The 26,728-nt window shown below is 42.3% G+C and overlaps 1 pseudogene across 1 annotated transcript in view; it reads right to left on the bottom strand.

The window, feature by feature from the left end:
* The window catches only part of LOC144114130 (short transient receptor potential channel 4-associated protein-like), a 91,443-nt pseudogene that overhangs the window by 49,746 nt on the left and 14,969 nt on the right, over positions 1-26,728 (bottom strand). Inside the window, exons 3-13 of the transcript XR_013310954.1 lie at positions 24,399-24,521; positions 24,161-24,221; positions 23,995-24,061; positions 22,843-22,997; positions 20,974-21,084; positions 18,869-18,931; positions 16,152-16,214; positions 14,244-14,351; positions 13,662-13,795; positions 8,802-8,881; positions 8,086-8,146 (exon numbers count right to left, since the gene is read on the bottom strand). The product of XR_013310954.1 is annotated as a short transient receptor potential channel 4-associated protein-like (transcript). The remainder of the gene's footprint in view (positions 1-8,085; positions 8,147-8,801; positions 8,882-13,661; positions 13,796-14,243; positions 14,352-16,151; positions 16,215-18,868; positions 18,932-20,973; positions 21,085-22,842; positions 22,998-23,994; positions 24,062-24,160; positions 24,222-24,398; positions 24,522-26,728) is intronic.

The following is a 26,728-nucleotide window of genomic DNA, read 5'->3' as shown; positions in this document are numbered from 1 at the left end:
ACACACAGTACATACATGCTTGCTGCATGCTGCTTTGTTGATACCTCGCCTAGAACCGCCAGTTATGTAGCAGTGCATGTGGGTGCACCCAAAAGAAGCTAAAAAAATTGATGTTATAACAATGCTTGCCTGCAGTGCAGAATCAAGACTAGAGCGCACCCACATCGGCTGCACGCTCATGCAAAGACGTGCCACCTGCCAGCATGCCACGTTACTGCAGATTGTTCTGCGCTGCTTGCTCGGTGCCGCTAGGCCTAATGTGCTCTGCACTGAAGACACAGCGAAATAGTCTTGGAATTAAGTTCTAACTGTGTTACCTGTTAGCGCAGACACAATAACTTCATACTGAAATGGACATACAACTGATTTCTGTTACGCCTTCGGCATAGAAACGAACGAAGAAGCAGAACAGTTGAATGCCACCTCACACCAACAGCCTCAGCTGGCAAATGCAGTCTGAGCCGTCGGTAAAACCATTGCAGGCAGTCATGCACCAAATTGCATCTTTACGTGCGCATCTGCACATTATTTCTGATTTCACAGGAAATGTCAGCAGCACCATTCAAAGTGGAAACTCACTTCAGAGGCAGTTTTTAGTGAAACGAAAAATAAAAGCCACATTAGTCGGACGCGGAAAACATGAAATCCACTGGTTGTTTGCAAAAACTTAATTGAAGCAGAACCTCGTCCGAAAAGTTATTTGTTGTGGGCAAAAAACTACATTGCCTAAATTGGTTTTCCTGGCGGGAAATTCGAAATACTTCACTTTGGAGGAATTTTTGTTAAAGCGGTGTTCGTTTAACAGGGTTGTACTGTACACAGAAAAAGGTGATGTAACGGAACCCATAAAGATATTTCCGGTATTTATGACTGCACACTGTCTGGCACCAGAGATAATTTGTAAAGACTGCTTGTAGTAATAACGAATGCCATGAATGAGGCTACTGTCCTATTCTGTTGCACTGACTGGGATACCTCATCAGTTGCTCAATCTCCTGTGCCTTTCCACCAGCACAGAATTGCGTTATCAATAGTGTGACTTGGGCACACAGTTGTCAACAGACTTGTCTACTTGTGTGTTTTACCACAATCCAAGATGATCATGAACACAGTGAAAAAAAAAAAGCAGTAAAGACTGCCAGTAACAACCTTGACCATTACTGTGATAGTCTCCCTGTCTCAAAAACCAGCCTGAATGTTGACTAAAACAACGAAAACAAAATTCAAATGTATTAAACTAATCTGTACGCAGCAGAAGTTGTCAGTTCATAAGCAAATCTGACAGCAACATGTGACCTCCAATACTGCTGTGATCCATAGTTAACAGCATTATGAACAACTTGGAGTACCTACCGTATTTACTCACATAATTTGTGCACCCCCAACTTTTTACCTGGATTTTTGGAAAAAAAAACAACTTTTATTCGCATATATTGGGCTCTCTACTGTGTGCAGAGCCGGCTTGGGGAGATCGGCGCGGATGCGTCACAGCATGCGACTCCAAAAGGTGAGTGGTATAAAAAAGCCGGTAATTCGTTTGTAAATTGCTTGTGGTAAAGAAAAGTAAATTGCGAGCCATTTACACGGCTCGTTCGAGCTGGCGGTCGCTTTCCCGTATGAATGGCTGCGAAAGCAAACTTCCAGTTACCTCTGACGCAGACATGGCAGTAATTAAATTACTGTAATGATATTACTTTTCTCCGAAATATATAAGGTAATTCATTCCTTTTCTGGGGGGAGCAGTAATTTCACAGGAAAAGTAATTACTAGCGAAATTAGTTTTGCTGAATAATGAGTCCATGCTCATCCTTGTATCAGCCATGCTTTGGCCTCACGTTTGCGGGGATTAGCACCTACAAAGCTAAAACACGCGTCCGGCAATAGCCAGCACTCCAGCGAAGCAACGCACGAGGAAGAGAGATGTGCACGTGGGCATCAGCATGGACTTGGTGAAGAATCTATAGGACTGCTACGCATCTTCCAGCACTGCGTATGGTAGCACACAGACGCACTGCAGGGCCACCAGGAGAGCTCCATGATATGCCATACTGCACTTACACACAGATGTACTGTGTTTGCTTGAGCGAGTACTTCCCTCTGGACTGCTTCATATATCTTGTCATGTCGTCACACTGACAAGAAGTCTCACATAACGTCTAACAAACTTGGTTGTGAGTTTTCAAGAAAACTAGCTTCTGTGGCCGGATCTGAAGCGTCACTGCAGCATGCAATCCCTGGTGCCACCAGAACAAGTCAACTGAACAGCAGGATTGGCAGCTTGTCTGTGCCCTGGTGCATTTCCAGTAGGATGAGCATGAACAAGCAGTTGATGTACTCCTGCTGTTTACCTGGATAACAAATTTTTCTGAATCAAGAGGTTAGACCATATTACACATTGAACAATGAACTTCAGACTGAAGAGTGATGTAAGCAGTTATACAAATTTTGCGATTAAGTTGACCTCATCTACGTCAGCAAAGTGGCTGTTCAATGGACTAGGGCAACCTTTCTTCAAAGAGGGGCAAAACTTCCAATGCCCAATTTGAATCTCAGTGGCAGTGGAAAACAAAGAAATCGGAAAAATTTGTAGGAATTATGACCAATGCGTGACTTCTTAGGCGTTGAAACTAAGAAATAATCTCATTACTTTTTGAGAGCAGTAATCTGTAATGCAATTTGAAAGATATCTAGAAAAGTAATTAGGAATGTAATTTAATTACTTTTCAAAACTAATTTTGCCATGTATGCTCCGAAGCATATGTTGTGCCAGAATCCAAAACTACCAAACCGTTGACTGTTCTGTTCGCCGCTACTATGCCGAGCCACATGCGAGGAGGGCACCAGTTTATCACTTTGGATCCCCATTTACACCTAACTGCTGTCTTTGCCACTGAGGCGTTTATTGCTCTGAGCTGCGCACGCGTCACCATGCCATCATGCAGGAAACTACACAACACTGGTCTGTCATTTGGAGTCGACTTTTTTTTGGCCAGCAAAGGGTGCCAGTTGCGGGGCTGACTTATACGCAACCTCTGACCTTTGTAGAGTTTTTATGACATGTTCACGAAATCTCTCTACAATTTGTGCACCAGTTTTTTGAAGCTTTAATTTTAGAAAAAAAAAGTGCACGAATTATGCGGGTAAGTACGATATATCATACTTTGCAACTACAGTCGGACACAACTGAAGAATGGGGTGGCAAATGCCCCTCAAAGGAGGCCCTTCAGCCTATAACGTCAATAGATTCTGATGATGACGTAGTTAATCCCCTTGTACCTGCTAGCATATCATAGGGTGTGAAAGATGAAAGGAGGTTAACCACAGCTTAATCAAGTTAACCACAGCTTCAGGAAAATCCATCGATGCCACTGGCTAGAGGGCTTCCTTTGGGGTATCTGCTGCTTCGATCTCAAGCTGTATCTGATTATAGATACCTGATGCTATCTGCACACAGAGTTTTTCAAACACAAAAAAAAAGTCAGAACAGAGACCGGAAACAAAAAGAGAAGAGAGAAACTGTTTTCAAACCAGCAGCATGAAAAACTGCATTACCAACAGCTGTGAGTTTATTTGCATTGCTTGATTTGAAAACCAAGCTTTGCGTGACCGCGGCGTCGTTTTTGTGGCCTCAGTGCCATTTAAGAAGTGATAGTTAAAAGACTCGTGCAACACAGTCAAGCACTGCAAAAAACGCCCATGCAGGGCCATTGCGCTCCTGCTTCTTGCCACCGCTGCCTCGTGCTTCACACTACCAGTGCAGCGAATGTTCGCCCTTTTCTCCCGTTCCCTACTCCTGACAGCACCTTTATTGCCTTTTCTTTCCCGGTGGCCACGCTCATAGCAAGCTTTACTTTTTTTTCTCCACGTGGGCCCCAAGGCCTTCGAAAAGTTGGCTTCCCCTTGCAGCTCAGGAGCCTAATGGTTAAGCCATCTCAAAGAGCGTTTTATTGCTTTTGGCATCCATTTTGCCCCCGAATGTTGGCCTCACAATCCTAGACAGCGTGCGTGCTGTGATGTCATCATTTCGCAGGAAGTACGTCTCCATGGACAGATGCTCCTTATTAAACATATCATTTCGCAGGAAGTTCATCTCCATGGACAGATGCTCCTTATTAAACATGTCTTTACTATAAACAACAATGAAAAAAATGTACAGTTTTATATGGAAGGCGAAATGGGACTGCAGTTTCACTTTACTGTATCATCTTTCGAGACGGCTGAAGAGTTGAGAAAAAGTGACAAGGCTGGTTCAAGATTCACTGCATTCCTACTGGTGTGCTGCAGGTCAAGACGTCCTTAGAATTCTTTTTGTTTTGTTTGCAAAGTAGAATTATTGGTTTTGAACTTTTGCAAGGCAGTGCCAGACACACAAGAAAATCTCATAAAAAAATTTAAAATCCAGAAATTTCAAAAACAAAGAATTTCTTGACCAGCACAATGGCCCTAGAATTCCAACAAAACAAACAGGGTCGAAAAAATACAACAGCTGCGAAAAATATCTACCCCGCAAGGCGAGTGCTTAGGCAGAAAATCGTAATGGAGAAAAACTGCCATTGTTCGAGCTTGAGAAAGAAAAAAAATTCATGAAGGTCATTTCAATTCATTTCAAATTTCAAACACAAAGCATGCCTTGACCTGCACAATGGCCCTAGAAGTGCAACAAAACAAAGGCGGTCAAAATAGATAAAACAGTTGTGAAACAAAAAAAAATCACTCCGCAAGAGGAGTGTCTAGCCAGAAAATTGTAATGAAAAAAAAAAAAAAAAGGCCATTGCTCGGGCTTTTCCTCGCCATGGCTCATAAAACAATTTTTTTTGGAGCACTTCGGGGCAGCATAATAACGAGGCATACAAGCGGACAAAATAATTTTTAAAAATTCAATTTTTCGGAAATTTTTTAGGATTTAAAACTGCATCCCTCCTTAAATGCAACCAGGTTCCTATGTGCCAAACAATTATGCAATAACTGTAGTTACAAATGTTCCTGACCAGCTCAAATGTCATTTCTTGTGTTCGATGGATGAATAGACTAAAGTGCAGACCCTGCAGTCTTGTACAATGGCTTCTAATGGAAGTAGGGTCGAGGCAGCAAACTCTTCAAAAGCCTTTGCTATACTGTGCAGAGAGAATCACAAGACCTGCTTATAGCACACAGAAGTTATAGAACTTGTCACTAGGAGCGAGTACAGCATGTCAATTCCATAGACTTCCAGTTTTAATTTGTTGAAATGCATTGTGCACAACTTCTAATCAAATATTTAGAGTTAGTAGAACAGACAATCACTCCAAGAACCCTTCTTGGCGGCAGTAAAGGCTTGTCTAAAAATTCAAAGCATGTTGCCACCTATATTGGCATTTATTACAGTTTCACCTACTGTCATCTTTGCTACAGACTCAAGTGATCAGGAAAAAAGTATATGTGGCTTTCACTGAATGGAACTTTCTAGATTATTCTGACAGGTCTACCAAGCACACAGATACCAAAGGCAACAATTCACAGCACACGTGCACACAATATGTGCAATGCATAAGCAATTTCTTGTAACTAGCAATGTAGATTGCTACATATTAGTCAGCAATGCCACAGGAACCCTTCCAACATAGAAGTCTCTCTTCGCAGTAGGAGCTTCATGCTTCAATTCCAATTCCAGTCATTGATTTTTTAGTGCATATTGTATCTTGGGTTCCGACATTTGCAATGTAAAGTAACTGCCCTCAATGCTGCTTGCTATCTGCCGTGATGGATCAGAGGCTACAGCATGCTGCAGCTGAGCATAAGGCTACGGGTTTGATCTTGGCTGCTATAGCCACACTTTGATGAATTGCAAAAAATCTCAGGCACTGAAATTTTGGTTCAAGCTTACTTTGTTTTCCTTCACCTAATCTCCCCCATAATAGACAACTTTTCCTTGAGCATTTCGGCAAGGAACATCTTGCACGATGACACTGTGCCATGAACGTAGGACAGGACGTCCCGAAGTAAGAGACACTACCAAAAGACCAACAGCCAGAGGCAAATGGTGATCCAAGGACAATAAAATGGTGCACCTTCTGCACTTGCGATCTTTTCAGCCTAAACTGACGAGTCTAATGAATGATAAATGAGGTGAACTACTCAACGTCCAGTGGTTTTGTGCATGCTCTGAATGTTAGTTCACATACTATCATCATTCTGATGGGAAAGCAATCATCAACAGCTGGGTGAGTGGCTATGTGTTCAACAGCAGACAAAATATACACATGAATGAATTTCTTTTACGACACAGGCTCATGCATCCTAGCTAGACTGCAGTGCTTAGTCTGAATGAATAAGGTTTGAATTAACAACAAGCTTGCACTGCATGTGTCACTATTCCAGACCATGAATCTGAGACATACAGAACGTATTTAAACTAGACCTTCTACTACATCTATGAGTAGGTATAAAGATTGCAGTGCTGTGGCCATCAATGCAAGAGTATGCCCAAAATATTTCATTCCTGCTAGCTTTTAAGACAGCAATTTCTCTTCAGGACTTGTCCAGCCCTTCTGATTAGAAACCAAAAGACTTAACATGAACAGGACCTACCGATCTTTTATTTTAAATACTAACATAAGTAGCAGTAGCCTTTGTTTATTTGCTTCACTTTTTTCACTTCATACTACTTTGTCCGCTACATGCATTCTTCACTTTTTCTTGTTCTTGTTTCTGGTAGTACTGGCATTTACCAGTGTCTCAAATGCGAAGAGCACCGTCACTACAGTTGCCGACCGATTTTTTCAGACTCAACAGACCAGGAAAATGGTCCAAATAATTGAATTGTCCAAAAATTCGTGAACTTCATAAAATAATCTTTGTGCGAACAACCGACTTTAAAATCACGAACTTCGCCGCTTCCCATGCTCCGCTTGCAAGTGACAGTATTAACTTTGTCTGAGGTCTGAGCCATAGCCATGCTTTCGTCATATCCACATCACCTTGCGTCAGAACAGTCACTTTATGTAACGATACCAGATGGTGCGACGCGGCCGCAGGTCTTGCCGCGAATGAAAGAACGCGGCGCAAAGCAAGAACAACAAGTTTCCATAGCCAACGACACTTGCGAAGACCAAGAGAGGTAACCCACAGGAAGACTTGAGCGGAACCAAGTTCTTCTGAATGACACCCACCCCCCCTCTACCTGGCCTGCACCGCGTGTTGTGCGGTCCAAGCCGCGGCGGACGCTGCAGCTGCCCAGTTTTCAACACAATCGTACGCTCTTTGTAGGCCATCTCGACAGCAATGAAGAGCACGCCATTGTCTCAAACGGCAGCCATGAAGAACAAATAGCCAAGCCTATACAAGCCAGCCTGTTCAACTGACTCTGTATCCAAGATGGTGCCTTTCACAGCGGCGGAAAACCGGTTGATTGTTATAGCGATACCCGCTTGCGTCTGTATTAAGCTGAAAAAGAGATTTTCGGTTGAAAAACAATCTCCAAAGCACTGCTGGGGTTTATTTTAGTCCGAAAAATCGAAGTTTCAACTTTTTCAAACACCATAAAGTCTGAAATATCAGTTGTGAAAACGTACTCTACACTGATGATGAGAAATCCCACACCTAGTTCTCATCTGTCCACTAACCCACTATAGAGCAGTACGTGCCCGCCCCTTAGTACTGTATGTGCCTCATTTGTCCTCCTAATCTCACTAAGCCCTATGACATCCTGTTTAATACCCGCTAGTTCCTCGAACAGCCCTGCTAGGCTAGCCTCACTGGACAAGGTTTTAGCACTAAACGTTGCCAGGTTCAGTTCCCAATGACGGCCTCTCCGGAGCCAGATTACTCAGTGAAGTCCGAAATATTGCAAAATCTGAATTACTGTAGTCCAAAAAATAGAATAGGTCGGCTACTTAGTTTCATGCATCATTCTTGTAAAGACTGCTCCAGAATGTTCAGGTAAATAATTTAACAACATGGGTTCTATCCAAATCTTGGTTTCTGAATGTTATTGAAACAAAAGCTTCTTTTTTTTTTCTGCAAACTGAGGCAATGCACATGCCAGATGATGGCCTCTATTAAGAGTAGAGCTACATGAGTAAGAATTCCATGGTTACTAGAACTCACAGGGCTACACTCGCAGTTTATGTTGTGACCTGGCAGGCGACCACGATCTTGACCTCTTACTCTGAAAAATAAGAAAAAACGACACACTGAATTCCTGAAAACATGAGGGACACAAGCTTGTAAGGTACCATGACAAACAATTTTTTTTTTTCGTAATTCAAGAGGAATTACATTGGTGGCATTCCACCCATTATATTGTTGGAGATAACTTATTTTTGATGAAGTTTAATTTTTGAATAAAAGTGCATTTCTCATACACCTAAGTGCAATACAGCACGAAATCAAGAGGTGAACCCCAGCTCCTCCAAACCACTCATCTCTCTACCAGCCTTTGCATAGTGAGCTGTGCAACAATTTTGCAGCAATGCTTTTTTGTGACAAGGACTAACAATTCAACAGCATCTAAAAGAATGAGCTTGTTTGCACTATACATCTTCCCTCTCTTTACTTTTTGAACAAACCTGGTGACTGCAGGGTAAAGAAAAAACAAGTGGAAGGCAAAAAATAAAAAAGACAGCACTTTTGCCTTTCACTAGTGTTTCATCTCGGAGCGCAACAAAAAAGAGACCGTTACACCGCAATAATTACCCCCAATGTATGTTCTAATGAAGCACGATTAGAAACATAGGTGGTCCTAAGCAGTCGTGTGTGTACAAAGCATAAATGTATGTTCAAAATGCTATAACATAGATAAGCAAAAGCCACAGAATGCTTACGTGTTGTACTTCCATACAAAGTGGTCGAACAGGTCTGACAGCTGTGGGATCAGTCGCAGAGACGCCAGCGTCCTCTGCACCTGTTTAAATAAACGCCATCAGTGGATGATGTGTGTGCATATTGTTTGAAAATTTTTCCAACGTAACCCCTATCATAATGAACACAACCCCCAAATTTTTTCGAGTTCCTGAGAAAGCAGTGCATTCATGACCAGCATTACTCAAATAATAACAACTCTGGCTTGAAATGAGTTACCAGAACCTCAGCCACTACATGTAATATAATGTTGTGCAATGACCTGAGTTGAGCTAGTTGGTGCAATGCAGCAGACTGGAAGAGAACCACACAACAGATTTGTTGAGGAATTTTGTTCTCTCCTAATGTCCAGTCTCTATTTTTTTCCTATGACTGTCAGACAATTTTTTGGCAGTCTAGACCAGTTAGCAGCTCCTTAAAATGACTGGGAACAAAACAAAAGTGCAATCAATGATGACCATGCTTCTGAGAATGAAAGAAAGTAAACAAAAACAAAAAACCTCTAGGCATCAAAGTGCTCAGGCACTAAGAATTTCATGGCCAAAATAACACTACCGAAGTAGTGACATGCCTCTTATCACCCAATAGACCTCTCCCGGACTACAACACATATGACATATCGGAGGAGGAACGAAGGGTGTGGCTTGGCTTGGTTGGCAAAACATTCCATTGCTGACAGCACAGAGCAGAGCATGAGGTCTCTTATAGTGAAAACTTTTGTGTTTCTCTCAATACAGTCAAGTTGTGAGGTGGTATGCGCCAATAGATGGAAGAAGACCAGCGGCATATACCGTATTCACACGATTGTAAGCCGACCTATTTTTCAAAATCTGAAAATCCGAAGTGAAGGTGTCGACTTAAAATCGGAACTAATGCATCGCATCATAAATAAAGGCGAGACAAACGAGATATCAGGCATGCAACAGCGTGGTTGCATTTTTGCTGCATGGTTCCGTCGCATCGCTCTTTGTGCTGGCCTTGAGCAGCTGCTATGTCAACACGCAGAACCGGCATCCCCACCCTTCGCGGGCGGCCGATGGTGGCTGTCGATAAGCAGCAAACCGGCACCAGCCCACTCCTCGCACGTGGCCGCAAATTGTGTCTGCTGATAAGCGGCGGCCCCCGATAACGCATTTGCGTTCTTCTCTTAATAGGCGCCGTCCAAGTTTTTTTTGTTTACTTTCAATCGCGCACTAGGTGCTCAAGGGAGCGTCAATAGTTGATGGAAGGGCTGCTGTTCCAATCGCGGCGGCACCCCCACTCGGGACCGCAGCTGCGCTCGGGAGTGCTGGTAGCCGACGGAAGTGCCGACACCGCTCCCACGCAGTTTTTCTTTGGCTCTGACACATTTGACTACTGCCGGCCGCGTTTCACAAGTTTTTAATGTATACTTCGTCATTTGTGCTCTGGGTCCAGTAAGCGACTGGTGCTTGTTCATGGCTACATTCAAGATGGCTGTCATTCTTTATGCCGAAGAAACGAACGGCGTGCCGGGCCGCAAGTTCAACGTCCACAACGGGTGATACAAGTGTGGCAGCTGCAGCGAGGCAAAATTTTCAGCTGTTCCACGCAATGCCGTGATATGGCTGTTTGCGAAGTGCAGGATTTCGCTGCACGACGATGTTAGAACGACGAGCTGTGGGACCGCAGCAGCGATCACGACTGCAGCACTGTGCGGACGATGGCACAAGTGTGGACAAGTAGTCCAGTGACTAATACAATTTCGTTTTGGAATGTGCCCATGGGTGCTCCCTCGCGCAGCAGCCGATAGCGGCTGGCGATAAGCGGAGACTGCAGGATAGTGCTATCACGTTCTATTATTAAAGGCCATGTGTAAACGACCTCCAAGTTTTTTTTTTTTTTTCAGAAATGTGATGTGGGGGGTTGACTTACAATCGTGTAAATATCGTGTTTTTTCCGCTTTAAAAATAGTGAAAAGCGGTGGAAAACGGGCTTCAGAGCCGTGCAAAGTGACACACGACAAGTCAGCTAGTAGGATCTGCAAGTAAACATGACTGCAAGTACATTTTCCAAGTATACTGGAGCGCTTACATATTTTTGAGTGAACAAATAGCCACCTAGTTTGCTTCGTTTTCCTCCAGATTGAGCTGCACTGGAATCATGATCAATCAAGTACTCGAAGATCCGAATGGCAGCATGTGATCACTAGAGGTATTCTAAAGACTCCTAAGAACTCAGTGCAGAACATAATGTTCAAGGAGCATTCTTTTCATGAGACAGCTCACACGGGCATGCCAGCAGTATGGTCACTCAAGTACAGCCACAAATGAACACGGATTCATAGCATATCATGTTTGATCAAACACATTTGTTTCAGTAGAAAAACAGTTTTGACGCCTCATTTAAGTTAACTATTGAACGTTCAATATCCTCTGCGAGAATATTATGCAATGTGGTATAAAACAGGCTTGATACCCTCTTATTTTGCGTACAGCTAGTTTTACCAATGCACATCCTATTCGATGTACCACTTACCTTCGATAAGGTTTGGTTCGGTTTATTGGGGTTTTACGTCCCAAAGTGACTCAGGTTATGAGGGATGCCATAGTGAAGGGCTCCGGAAATTTCGACCACCTGGGGCTCTTTAATGTGCACTGACATCACACAGTACACTGGCCTCTAGAATTTCGCCTCCATTGAAATTCAACTGCAGCGTCCGGAATCGAACCTTCGTCTTTCGGGTGAGCAGCCAAGCGCCATAACCATTGAGCCACCGCGGCGGCTTACCCTTGATAATGTTTACGTTCTAGCAATGATATGTGTTTGTCAGGCAGAATGTACTGCGTTTACTCAAGTAATCTGCACCCGCACATAAATTGTGCGCCCCAACTTTTTACCTGGGTTTTTGAAAAAAAAAAAAACTTTTACTCGCATATTTTACACTCCCTGTAATGCAACCACAACAGTATGTACGTGGGTGCGTGCAAGGCAGGCTTGGGAAGATTAATGTGGCCACGTCACCGCATGCGGCTGCAAAAGGCAAGTGGTGTAAAAAAAAGCAATTAGAGTTTGTAAATTTCTTCCGGTAAGAAGAAGTCAACTGCACACCGTTTATCTAGCTTGCTCATGCCGGTGGTCACTTGTCCATACAAATGGCTGCGAGAGAAAACTTCCGGTAACCTCCAAAGTGTGCACTGTGCCAGAATCCTTAACTACTGAACCGTTGGCTATTCTATTTACCTCTGCTCAGCCGGGAGGGACGCATGCTAGGGGGCCATTTTATTGCCTTGTATCTCCCTTTGCCTCTGACTGCTGGCTTTGTGATTGTATCATTCTTTTACTGCTATGAGTTGCGCACGCGCCATTATGCCATCAAGCGGGGAACTACATAACATGGGTCTGGAGTGGGGGTGAGCGCGGCTGGAGGGGATGGGACATGTGTCGACTTATATTTGGAGTCAACTTTTTTTGGCCAGAGGGTTGTGGGGTCGACTTGCACACGGCAATATACTGTATATATTCTGTACCTTTGTAATGTTTTTTAGGATGTGTCCATGAAATCTCCACGTAATTTGCACGCCCCCTTTTTGAAGCCTTAATTTCAGGAAAAAAGTGCACAAATTACACGAGTAAATACGGTAACCTAAACTAAACAGATTAGAAGTGACCGTATCTAAGAGAAATCACCCAGCCAAGCATGACACATGTGCTTTCGCTACTGTCGTCGCTCACGAGCTACCACACTTTGTAGGGCTCAGCAGTCACTTTTATGGTGGGTCTTTAGGCAGTACCCAGTGCCGAGGTCTGAACTAACCCCCTTGCCAACATGTCCTTCCATTGAGAATATGTTTCAAGCTGTAGGTAGGATTACAGTGCCTGCACACTGTATGGGCCAGGCTTCCTATAGGTATGCAGAGATAGACATTTGAGATCAATTTTGCAGTCACCAATTTCTTATGGGTCAGGGTACTGGAGTGTCACGTACTGTTGCTTTACCTAAATTCATACCTAAATATTGGTAAAGAACAATATCAGGGAGAAAATACACATTGTCAGACAGCTCCACAACACTCTGCACAGTACAAAGACTAGACTGGAAAGGGCGCTTTTGCCAACCAAGCCAATTTTCTTTCAGCATGCCAACCTGCCCATGTGGTCCCCATCGATGCCACATTATTTGCAATGTAAGAAGGAAGAGCTCTAGTCACAACCATTCATCAAAAGGACGTGGTGTGGATGCAAAAGAGAGCTCTATTAGCCTAAAATTTAGTTTCTAGCTATGCTTTAGATGTGAAAGAAAACTGTTGACAGATGGATATCCAAGGAAAAGAAAGCTAGCATACAGAGCCAATACACAACAAGCATTTCAGCTATGGAGCTACATCATCAATGAACATCATGTTGCCATGCGCTACTTCAGCCCAAAAATGCTACATGACCTTTGTCTACAGCAATATGAAAATTGAGGATGTTGGGCTCTGTGCCTATGTAGCTTTTGTCATGAGCTCCTTCAAAATTTTGAAATCTTAACGTGGCTGAAGTCTCAAAAATGAGATGAGACTTCAGCCACGCTAAAAAAAAAAAAAACAATTTCAAAGCTGTCAGCTTATTTTGCACAGCTCCTGCAAGACCACCCAAAGGAAAGAGACCATGGAAACAACACCATAGGACCTGCAAAGGGGCTCCAATAAACAAAGGGGCGCCAATGCAACAGCAATTAAAATCAGATTATTCAGGCATGCATTACAAAAACTTAGCAGCACCATTCTTTAACAAGACAAAAAAAAAAATGAAACAGGCGTATGATTACTTTGTGATGCCAAAAAAAAAAAAATGTCAGGGAAGCATGAATGGCAGCGCACCTCCTTTCTACGTTTTCCAACCAGCAGAAGGCCCAGTATATAGACTGCCTCAGCACGAAATGTCATTTCAGCTGAGATCTTCATCGCTGCTTCATGGTGGAAGCGGTAGCTTTCCCTATTCCACTGAGAGATACCTAGAGAAAACATAAAAGCACTAAGAGCACAAAACACTGTCAGCCACATGCACCAGCAAAAAAAAAAATTACCAGACAGTTTAGCATGGCTAAGCACGGAATATCGTGCAGTAGTACTAGTCACAGTGGGCACCTAAGCTCCTTACTTGCTGTGAATGCGAAAGCATCCTTTGACCTAAAGGCCTTTTACTTGGACAGCATTTATCATGAAGGTCATTACCATAAGGGCTTGGGCCTAAGGCATTTACATTGAAGGCCTTCATCCAGATGAAATGTATGTACGCATGCGCGAAATCGGTAAATGCGCCTAGTAGTGCTACCGCACTAAAACCGGCGCCCAACATTTAACATTCTACATAAGTGCAATTAATCTACTCTCCGCTAAGAGAAGTTGCTATAGTATTATGCTCAGTAAAACAGCCTGAACAACTGCAGTTCTACCACTCACCTCCAATGAAGTCTTGTTCAGGGACAGCCTCCATAGAGCTAACCTGGCTTTCAATCCACTGCATCCAGTGATTCATTTCCCCAGCAACGGCTGGGAACCTTGGAGTGTCTGTCATCAAAGATAAGTGTTGCACTTGCCAATCCAGATAAAACACAATGCAGCCTTACGTGCAGGGATACAAGCTTCTAGAAATATTTTTCAACTGCTCTTTATTTCACAAAATGGCACAAAGTCTTTAAGCTATTGTTATTTTGGGGCCAAACATAATGAAACTTTTCACATGTACAGTCTCTTTTTTTGTGCCAATTTGAAATATGAAATCACTTTTTAATGACGTCAATTAGTTCTCCAGATATACACAATAGCATTACTTTGCTTGCAAAGACAACAGAAAAAAAACTGATAAAAAAAGATTTATTAGCATGTGGCTAGACAATATAAAGTACAAGAAATGCAATGTTGTAGGTTGGATGTATTTTTCAGATTAGGCAAATACAAGGGACAAACTACAAGGGACAAGAAAAGAAGGGAAACAGGACAAGCGCTGCTTTGCTTACAAAACCACTTATTTTACAGCAAGTTAAATTCAGTGTTGATAGGGATGGTTAATAAGTGGTCTAAATTAGAGTGCGCAATACAAGCTGTAAGAATAAATGGGAAAAATCAGCTCCCAACATTGCATGCTTAATCACTTAGCAGCATGCTGCAACAAAAATTATTCCTCTATCTGATCTTGATGCCGAGATATTCTCCCCATAAACTAGCAGTCAAAAATTTGTTTTGAGAAAATGAGAAAAAAAAAAAGATGAGGTATCAATTAGAACTATAAACTGAAATTGTGGCTAAGATTTGAGTGCACAAATGACCCAGATAATAGAGGGAGGATAGGCTCTAACTTTCAAAAATGCTATTTCTGAAATATATACATTTTTTTGTGACTTTCCACAATGATATGCAAAGCTTCAAACTAGGTACTTTGTACCTCAACATGTTTCAAGCACAATTCAATTCTGGTTGCACACTTCTACAACTTTGCTTTGTTTAAAATGAGACTATAATCACTTGATCTCTACGTTCCAATCATTCTCAGAAACTTCAAATTCGGCCTGTGAGACCGATTTCCTCAATTTAAATCGGATTAAACGCTCCAGCTCCCGCCTTTTTTTTTAACTCAACACTGAAGGAAGGAGGAGACAACCAACGCGTGGCGTGCCTTTTAGACAGCCTTGTGGCGGCTTCGCTTTAGCTTTTATTTTGTTTTTTAAATTTCTGTGAATAAAGATTCAGTCGCAGACAACATAGCCGCAAATTAGGCCCACGGAAATAAAAATACACGTGGACTCTCTGATTTACATATCACTCTGCTGATGGCAGAGCGGCAAGCCGCCACGGGACTGGCTGAAAGGCACCCCTCGCACTGGTTGACTCCTCCTTTCAGTGTTGAGTTAAAAAAAAGGCGGGAGCCGGGGCGTTTAATCCGATTTAAATTGAGGAAATCGGTCGCACAGGACAATAATGCAAAGCTTCTAAGAATGCTCGGAATGTGTAGATCAAGTTCCCGCGGTAAAAAGACGAGTTCAGATTCCTCTTTAGTACATCTTTAAAGCTTAGTTTGGCATTTAAGTCTGGCATTTAATTTGCACACATTTCTGACAAGCTTCTGATCAAAAGTTACTGGGTTACAAGCATAAAACAAATGCAAGCCTACTGCAGTGGGTTCCAAGAGCAGACTTAGAATGGGAGCATTTCCTACGAGTTCCAAGACATTTTAAAGGGTTGTACTGAATGCAATAATGCATCAAAAGTAACTTGAAGGTAGTTTCAAGAAAGATAAAATCGAAAGATGCTGCGAAAGACAAGGCGAAAAAGAGCACAAAGGCTCAAAAAAAAAAAAAACGTACTACTTACAAGGTTTTGCACAAGCAATCCCAACCAGGCGGCTGAGGATACCAGGAACATTTAAAATGACCTCTATACAAGAAAGAATAAAAAAGGCAACATTAGGCTATAGTCTGATATAACAGAAGTCTGCAGTGAAGCTCCGCCCACATTCAGGGCCACTTCACAGAATTCCTCCGCAACAAAAAAGCAGCCCATTGTTAGAAATTTTCTTTCCACCTAAACGAGAAGCTAATTTCAAGAAAAAAATTATAAGCTCTAGAATTTTGATACCTGGCTTGTTTAATAAAGGCAAACACTCAAAAGCTTATTTCATTTACTGTTGTGATTGGCTAGCAGAGTAATACAGGACACCACAGACCGTGGTCCAGTGTTAATAACTCCTGTTTCTTTAGTTTGTATCTTACTATGGCTATCGTGTTAGCAGTCTAGTGTACAACCCACTAACATATCCGTTGCCATGGCCAAAAAGCAGACGTACCAACCCTAAAAAAACAGCAACCACACAATTCCTGCTGCCGGCGTGCCCTGCCCCAGTTTACACAAGCACTTTCAATACGGATGTGTCTAAAACAGATAAATGCACGCACAAACAAACGCAGTACCTCTGCATACTAGCCAATGAGATATTATAGTAGGTATTTCATTGTGGGTGCCTAAGTGGTCCCCTTTCATTTAAAACACATAGTGATGGACATACAGCACAATGGTACACATACAGCCTGGCCTGGTCTAATGTTACAAAAAAAAAAAAGCACAGGTGGCTCCAAAATGAAAGGGAACAGTCAATTTGCACACAAGAACACATTCTGTTACTGCTCTACACCAAAGCTGAAAAGACCTCATGGGCCTTGTTCATCCTTCAGAAAATTATTCAGAACAAAGCAAAAATTGTTTTTCATTCATACTTATGGGTTATGGGTTTTACATTCATACTTATGGGTTTATTCATAATCATGGGTTAAATGCAGATAATGTGTTCCCTTTATAACTGTGGCAACCTGTACAGGTCCCTCCAATATGAAAGAGAACTATGAGCATTCAATTTATTGCCAATTGACAACTCCACGATTACTCTAACTACGGCTGACAAGCACACATTTTCATGTTTTCTAACTAGTTTTTCTTTAATGTATAATATTCAACCAAAAGTCACTTTAGACTGTAGTAGAGAAATAGCAAAATTATACCCCTGTCACATGGACGCTGTAAAGGTACTTTTAACTAATGTTCCATTACACTCCCAAAGGAGCACTACTTCAAGGGAGTTCGTCCGTGCTACACGGTCGCGGAATGAGCTTCGGAAGAAGTGTTCAGCGCCCTCATCGGTGAAAAGCTTTATTAAAATTGCAAACTTCGGCGCACATGAAAATACAACAGTGTCACATTTTTTCTTAGTAAACTATTTTTATAACCATATTATGCTGAAGCAACGTAATTTTAACTGTCCGTCACTACTCGCTACAAACAACAAACATGGCCGACATTGCGGCGTAGTTACCGTGGCGCTCGTATATTCGGAACGAGAGCATAGCGTGGTGAGACCGCCGCAAAACAAATGATCTTATATTTTATAACATGACTAATCTTACGAAGTGAATTTATGAACATTTCTTTTCTCAATTTATTTTTTCTGCTAACTCGCTGGGAGACAGAGTACTCCCTTGAAGCCTCAAAGGACGAACTCGAGCTGCCTTGTTTCGAAGCTCCTTTGAGCTAGGTGCCCTTAGGCGCGTCCGTGTGGCAGCGCGCTTTCGCCCTTGAAGTAATGGAGCATTAGTTCAAAGTACCTTTACAGTGTCCGTGTGACAGGGGTATTAGTCTTTTTGTGCAAACTGGTTGATCCCTTTCGTATTTGGGGGACCTGTTTATATTTAGTATCCTCTCATAGATGCAAGCCAATACTATACTAGCTACACAATACTATACCAGTGGCGTTAATTTGGCACCACACATGCCCAGATAAAGAATGCATAAAGTAACTTTCACAAAGAACTGACAACCGAGACCATTGCCATTGCCAACAGTACCATTGCCATAATGCATATTCTGATGGTAGCACCACCCTCGTTCATAATAAGTGTGCGTTTATTATAACTATGACCGTTATAAGTGGCCTCCACTGTGTAAGGAAGGCTCCAACTTCACACTAAACCATGGTTCTTTGGCTCAAGCGACAGAAAGCTACCCAAGCCCAGCAGGTACAAGTAAACAACGCCACAGCACTTTAAAGCACACTGTGGTATCTAGATGAATGTCATAGGCGCTACGTAGAACCATGCTAGAAAAGGCACCATTAAAAGAAAAAAATGCTGCTGAACAGGGCTACAAATGAGAGCACACCAATTATGATACAGGAAAGTATAAATCTGTAGCATATAAGAAGTCAGCAGCTGCATTAAGCCCTTAAGGGATCACAAAAAAAATGCCAAAATGGCTCATTTTGGTATCGCAAAAGAGCTGCTACTACCTCTAAACTATAAAAGAGAAAACCCCCTATAACAACTTCTGTACGTCAAAAACCATTCAGAAAGTAGCAAAATACCCATGATGAGGTGAGCTCATCAAAAGCGAAAAAGTCGCAATCACTTGTGACGAGTTGAGGTCACCATACACCTTTAAGGGGTTAACCATACTTTTTCATTTCCACGAGGCAGGAACAATGCTGCTATTGTTGCACACACATTAGCAGCATACAGGTCATTAGCAAAAATGATATTTTGTACCTTGGTTGATGTCCCGAACACAGGAGAAATTGTTGCGGTTCTTCTCCTTGCATTGTGCATACACTGTCAAAAAAAAAAAAAAAAAAGGTAAGAGAGAGAGAGAGCAGAGGCATGGATAAGTAAGCTTACATGCCTGAGCTCCATCAAAAGTAGTTGTACAGGAAGATATCATTGGCTTCACAACTCTGATGCCTGCAGATGCACTTTTTGCACAACAGTGTTTAGAACACTGTCCAACATTTCTCACCAGTAGTTATGTGCCTGTTTCTGTATTCACGTTTCCTGAGCCATCAGCATATCCATTTGCTGTTGTGTCATGCTATTACCGTAAAAGCTTGTTGATTTGACCCCCGTTAATTCGGAACTACTGGCTCGATCCCAGCCAATGCCCATGCAAGTCTAAAAATTCAGACGTTTCGGGTCTCGCACTGGTCAATTCTAATGTGCTCCCAAAGAGAGGCTGCGTCCAGGTATGATGGGTGTGGCAAGAGACTATCGAAATAGCACTACTCAAAACCTGGATTCCATGCTACACAACTGCTCACAGCCCGTGCACCTCTGACAACGGCGTGTTAACTGTAGATGTGACAACGAACGGACGGCCCCACCTTCGAGAGCAGTCTGGCCGCTCAGTTTCGGTTTCACTTTTCAGATCTTCGTGTAAAGCCCGCACCGATGACAGCCACCATCAGCCAGCCAATCACAATCAATGTTTTGGAGGCTATTGGCGCGTCACTGGTGTCCCCTCCCCTTTCTCTCTCTTTTTTTTTTTTCCCCTGCTTCTATTTGGTGCCACTGAGTGTTTCCTTTGCTTTCATCCTCGTGGTCCCATTTTTCCAGTCTGCCGAATTTCACGCTCGTCATGTGCTGCCCGCAGTTCATGCGGTGAAGCCTCTGCACATGAGACGGTACTACTTGTGAAGTGTGACACAGTAGCGGTGGTGTTCCACCACGCCATACCATGAAGGATGCCGGGAAGCCCTTACGATATTGGAGCAGTTCTGCTCCGATGCTCCTATCAGTATTCCCACAAAAGAAGTGGTGATGGAAATGTGAGAGATAATCATTGCCGCGCTGTTCTTACCTTAAGGTAAGAACAGCAGATGAAAGCAGATGCATGGTCCGCGCTTTTATTTTTCTCAAGACATAAACGAGGGGTGAACCCAACGCCTCGCTGCCCATAGCTGTCTCCATCATTTAAAGTCTTCGAAGCAGATAAAAGCAGGCACTGTTTAGCCAGCCTTTCACCAAATAAATTTACCTTGATGCAAGCAGTTCTTCACAGTTTTTTCACGGTCACTGGATAATGTGAACTTTCAGATAATTTGAACATTTTTTTCAGTCGTTTGAAGTTCGAATTAATGAGCTTTTACTGCACTATGAAAAGAAAACTTCAGCCCAGAAAGTTCAAAGCAGTCATCCATGTCTTAAACATGTCCATAATAACTGTGGAAGAACAACCTAGCAGTGGCAAGTATAGCTGAGCTCAACTCTCATTAAACATTTGAAAACTATTCACTGGTGTCATGACCTCTCGTGCTACACATGCAATGTCGCTACTATGCATATGAATGGTGCTATCTTGCCTCACACATTCAGTTTCCACTGTCTCGACAAATGAGAAAGGAAGGATTGGCCAACGAGGTCCAATGCTGCAAGGTACCACTAATCATGGCCATTATGTTTAATTAGCATCACATTTAATATCAATACTAACATTAATAACTGACAGTACAATGAACAAATGAGCAGTGTGCAACCTTTTCATATCCCGAGTGAAAAAAAAGAAGAGTACAAGCATTAGGAACAAACTGAATAATGGCCACTGCCAAAAAGAGGGGAAAAATGCTGAACATTGAAAAAAAATTATTCTCACATTTTACATTCTCTTTCACCGTACAGCTAGGAAAATTGCACCTACTCTCTTCTCTCAACCTAAATCCCATGTAATAAGCTTAAAAAATGCAGGGCTCTACACACAAACTACTGTCTTTGTAGCATATGCAAAAGAAATTTTCTTTATCCATATGAAAAAAAGAATACCACAGCAACCAAGGACAAGAAAAACACGGCCACTAAACAACAATACAAAAATTCTAACTTACGTGATGTCTTGTGCTCATAGACATCCAAGTCTGACAAGCTGATAGCCAGAACTTTGCAGAAATTAGCCAACTGAATGTCATCCATATTTCCAATCAAACTGGTAATGTTGGCTACAGAGAATAAAAGAAACCAGAACCAGTGTCAGAACTTACAACAACGAAAATGGATTTTGCTACATGAGAAGTTTAAAGAGACATGCTCCAGAACAAAGCATTTTTGTTAATATTTGTGCTAGGGGCTCAAAATTTCACAGCAGAGAGATCTTTGCAGTTTATTTATTTTTTAATCTTCTGTCCATTTGAGCCCATCTTGCTTGGTTCTATTTTTGCAAGTCATGCATTTAAAATACAGGGACATTTTTGTGCACCTATCTGTCACCTGTATAGACATATGACAGCACTGAAAAATATCCATTTTGCTCTCTCATTCCATTTATGCAGTGAGAAAAATTTGTGCAATATATAAAAGTCAGGATGTTTTAAAAATTAATACTCTTCAGATTGCCTCCTTTTGATGGCACAACAATGATTGTAACAAATCTGAATCCCATTCGGAACAAAAAATTGCAATAAGGATAGTATAACGCATTCTGCATACAGTAAAGCATATCCATAGCAAATTTCATTTTAGCAGATTCTCTCAGATCATGAATGGCAGTTTACCAATATCCCTCAAAAGAAAAGTTTAAAACAGCTGTATCTCGGTACCCACCTATGGGGCAGAAACGTGGAGGATAATGAAAAGGGTCAAACTTAAGGTTAAAGCAGCAAGCTATGGAAAGGAAAATGACAGGTATAATGCTAAGAGACAGGAAGAGGGCAGAGGGGGTCAGGGAGTAAACACGGGGTTAATGACATCCTAGTCGAAATCAAGAGAAAGAAATGGGCTTGGGCAGGGCATGTAATGCGAAGGCAGGATAACCAATGGTCTTTGAGAGTAATGAAGTAGATTGCAAGAAAAGACAAGCATAGCAGGGGCGGAAAAAAGTTAGGTGGGGGGATGAGATTAAGAAGTTAAGAAGTTTGCGGGGATAGGGTGGCCGCAGCTGGCACTGGACAGAATTAATTGGAGAGATATGGGAGGCCTTTGCCCTGCACTGCACGTAGTCAGGCTGGTGATGATGATCAAATTTCATGGTGATGCAACAAGCATAAGTGCAACAATGATGTGCACAAGCACTGAGGTTGCATGAAAATGATAAACAAAGAAAAATTCGTTTAAAGTTATTATAAGAGACAGTGGTGATGCAGCTCCAGGAGACATGAAAACGGTGGTTCCGAATTTATTTTTCGAGTACGTAACTGTCGAAGGATGCATCTGAAGCTTTTCTCTACCTACCTGCTGTGCCACAGTGGTGAGAAACGCCACTAATCATATTCATAACAGCAATAAAAATAACTCAATCCTGCTCTTTTTGGTCACTTTGCATGTTTACATCACAGTTTTTAGTAATTTCACGTTTATATTCGACACTTGTAATGTTTGACATAATTGAGAAAGCCTTACACGCAACAAAACAAGCAAAAAAACTAGTAAATGCAATTTTCATACGCATGTTCCCTCAATGAGAGATGCAGTAAGGCTATTAAAAGCACAAGCACAATGTGCATATTTGCAGACAAATGCTACCCTACCAGTGTCAAGAAATATGCACTCCTCAATTACAAAAACATCACTTTACTTAGAAGTCTGACTACCTACATATTAGAACTCTACACGAACGATTACTACCTGACAGCAGGTCACATGTGCACTCAAAATACCCTTCTTGCTATACAGCATCACTTGCGTTTAAAAACTAATAAAAGCCAGTTCGTCTCACTAAACCAAAATTATGCAGACTAGTTCTCAAGAATAAACATGCTTACGTATTGTGGTGAGGTTGAGAACGTCCCGACGGGAAAGCAAAAGGCATTCTATCAGGTCACACGCAACAAGGCATGTTTCACCAAACTGCAGCAAAGACAGCAGTCCTTGAAAGAGCCCTTCTTTATTACACAGCTCCCGAGCAACATTTGTCATCCTGCAAAAACCACCACAGCTGAGGAGCAAGCTTTGACTTTCAGGATACAGAGCACTATTTAAGGAACCCCAATGACAATTTATGTGCTGTGCACTTGCTTCAAAAGCTGTGAAAGCTGGATGTTTCGAAGCATTTTTTTCCCTTCAACAGTAATTTCAAATAGATCTTTTGTACTTCTTACACTACTGAAGCAATTGCTGACTTCATTCCAAGAAAGCAGAACAACTTCACATCAAGCAACAAAACCAAAACTATGTTGTACCTACCTTCAATATGTATTTGATACAAAATAACGCTTCCGAAGAGGAATTCACATTTACTCAAAGATATTTATATTACAATACCTGGCATAAATATCCGTTGTGCAGAGCGCTTTTGTGCCCTTTGAGTTCCCTATACCTTTTTAGCGAGTCATGGCATGTCAATGGGCTTCATCATGGTTGCTCACAAGTCCAACGTTACGCCCACTGTAGCTTGCCTATGCTCGAATGCCTGCTGTATAAGTGTAGCGTACCAGTGTGTGTGAAACTGTGCCTCGTGAAAGGAAGGAACAGAAAGGGCCTGCCACTTCTGCTTCGCAAAATTTAGTTCTCGATAAAATATCCCTAAACTGAAACTTTAGCCGCATTTCTAAAATTTTGAGCTCACGAAAATTAAGTCATTTACAGTAGGTACACAGATGGCTACAAAAAATTCACATAACACTTAAGCAAAAACATATAATTGTAGGCTCATAGCACAGGATGGAGTTAAAAAGAGCAAGTGAACATGGTCCTGCACCCCTTCATTAAGTGGGCACCATGTCTAGATTGTGGAAAAATTAAGCTTCTTGCAGCTCCGATGTCCCAAGAACACTGGGAGGTATATCTACAATCATGGTTCCTAAAACGAACCAGGACTCTAGATTAGCACTCATGTTGAGGTCAATGTGTATTCTTCTGAAAGAATTCATTCCTTCATGCAGATCAATAACATTATGGCTAATGAGAACACTTACATCTACACACAGCGGTGTAGAACTTCAACGCAAAGGCTTTGAAGAATAAGGTACTCAGAATTCTTCGCTGTAAGAAAAAAAAAGCAAGAGAAATATGAAGCAGCACATTTCGTCACACAGAGAAGTAGCAGGCACGTGCTTCAAGTTTAATGTGCTAAGTGCTCACCATGCTTGCTGGCAGTTTCCCATGGCAGTAAGCTAAACTGCATCACAATCCGCACCAAGATCTGCAACACCATCAGCTATGTAAGAATAACAGCATTCTAAATCCTTATTTTCATCACGTTCTGTTACCTTACTGGGACCAGAACATCAAGCGACACTACCTACGCTGTACCAGCCTGCTGAACACCCTTTTGCAAGACAAAAAATGCTTTCTCACACCGTAGTGAAAGCTTTGTTACCTCAATGCCATCGTATTGCACAAGCATCTTCATAATGGCTTCCGGGTGACTGAGTCAGAGCCATCAGTGATGTCAACCGATGAGTTCAGGTGGGACTGGGTACTGGAGTTTTTGGTGCATACCCTGTGCAAAAGATTCATTCAATTCATACGACTTTGCAGCTTGCAGCTAACAGTGACAAAATAATGTCTATACTCTGTGTCACAACTTGTTCACAGAGGAGTGGGAGCCACGAGTGCGAGACTTTGAACAATGAAAAATGTACTCTGTTCACAATATCTGTTTTCCAAGGGTTTAAATCAGCTTACTCAGTGATGGGCATTAAGGGGATATGGCTTACACCAGTGTGAAAATAATCCATGATGTGTCCTGTACATAAACTCAATAGCACCTTAATGGCATCTATTTATACAAAGCACATCAAAGTTAACACGATGTATCAATATACAGTATTTCTCGTGGGCAGATTTATGGATCACTCTTGGAGGAGGTGGTCTGGGGGGGGGGAAGGGGGGCATACTCATTTAAGCCATGAGCCATGCATTTGTTTCTCTCTTAAGAAGGCGACCCCTCCCCAAGTAATAAACCTGCTATTAACGCATCTATGGTGCATTTTTATTGATGGTGACTACTTGAAACCTTCAGCCAATAAATAAATGAGGCAGAAGAATGCAAACTGCATGCCAAGTCTGATGACCAGTGCAGTCAAAGTGACTAAATTTGGAAACACAAGTGGCGTAAGTTAGTCACTAAACATGCAGTGAAGATGACTGCAAATTTATTACGCCAGCACTAACCCTAGGCAGTTTCAGATGTCACGTATCTCCAACAGCACTTCAAAGGAAAGCACCGCTAGTAGAAGAAATTAGCATGTACTCATAATATGCAATAGTTCCCATCATATTCTAACTTATTTTGGGCCACTTCTGCAAAACTAATATTCATATACACAAGACTGGACACAACTCATCTTAATAAATGATGCACCACCACATGAGCATTTGCTGCTTAGCATGAATACTTTTCACGAAGCACCTGCTGCAGTCCTTAAGGGCTGTAACTGATTAAAATGCAGCCAGCCTGCAGAGGAAAAAACTAGTTTACATGCACTACTGTTTCAGTGCTGACATGTACACACAGCATCCAGCCAGGTCCTTGATATCAGGTCACGTGATTTTTTTCGCAGCCGCTGTGGCCCGCTGTGCGGGCAGCTCCGAATACTGCGCGCGCGCGTTTTTTGCGCCGTAAAGCGTAGTTTGCCTGGCGTGGGTAGCTGCGTTGCGAGTTTTTTCTTTGAGGGTTGGCTCCAAATGACATTTAATTGTTATAACCGACAATCTAGTATGATACCATTGTTATAAGCATTGTTATAAGGTGACGGTGCTCGCGGCTGTCCACTGCTATATCCGCTATATTGTTAAAAGCGGTATTGTTATAAGTGGGTTTGACTGTACTTATCCTTACCTAACTAGGATGGCTCATTCTCCAGCATGTGACCACTGTAGGTGCAAGGAAACTACTTTGCCACTACACCTGGTTTGAAATTCAGCCAGTGCCACTCGAGGCAGCACTGCGCCGAATGAAAACCTGTCCTCTTACAGAAACCGCGATTCTACAACCATGGCCTAACTCATCTGCACAGGAGGCCAATAAAGCACTGCTTGGGCATTTAAAAGCCACAAGCTTGAGGCTGTCTTTTAGTGCCAAAGCGCTACTTAATGGGGCTAAACCTAACCAAGAATATTGTGTGAAGCCCCGGAGTAACTAGGGTAAGCTCGGGTAAGTTCGGAGGAGCACCATGCACGCTGTAACCAATGGGAGGAGGGCGTCCCATCAGCTGCCGCCGAGTGGAGAGAGGGTGTGAAGATAAAGAGCGAGAAACGGTTGGTGGCACATGCAAATGTGATAAGGAAGAGGCAAAGAATAAACACATGCTTTCACGCACTTCGTTTTCAAGCCCATGAGGGGACCCATGGCACGATTGGCTGAACTTTATCCTTGAAACTACACTGGATGCCCTTTAAAGTCGTCTATAAATAAGACTGCCATGACCAGGATTGAACACGCATCTTTCGGACTAGCAGCCGAGCACCATAACAACTAAGCCATCAAGTCACCTTAATTCGAACTTTTGATCTGTTTGAAATGATGCTTTGGTCCCATCAGCATCACGTGTATTAAAAAAGCTCCCTTCAATTATAGTCGGATACAACTTAAGTCTGCAGAACTGGCACACAGAATTCCTCCACGACAAAAAAAGTAGTCAGTTGTTAAAACTTCTCTCGTCACCTAAACAAGAAGCTTATCATGAGAAAAAGTTATAAGCTCTA

Source organism: Amblyomma americanum, chromosome 1, assembly GCF_052857255.1.
Source record: "Amblyomma americanum isolate KBUSLIRL-KWMA chromosome 1, ASM5285725v1, whole genome shotgun sequence".
Classification (NCBI taxonomy): domain Eukaryota; kingdom Metazoa; phylum Arthropoda; class Arachnida; order Ixodida; family Ixodidae; genus Amblyomma; species Amblyomma americanum.
Note: the sequence above shows the minus strand (reverse complement) of the source record. Positions and strands in the feature narration are given on the sequence as shown.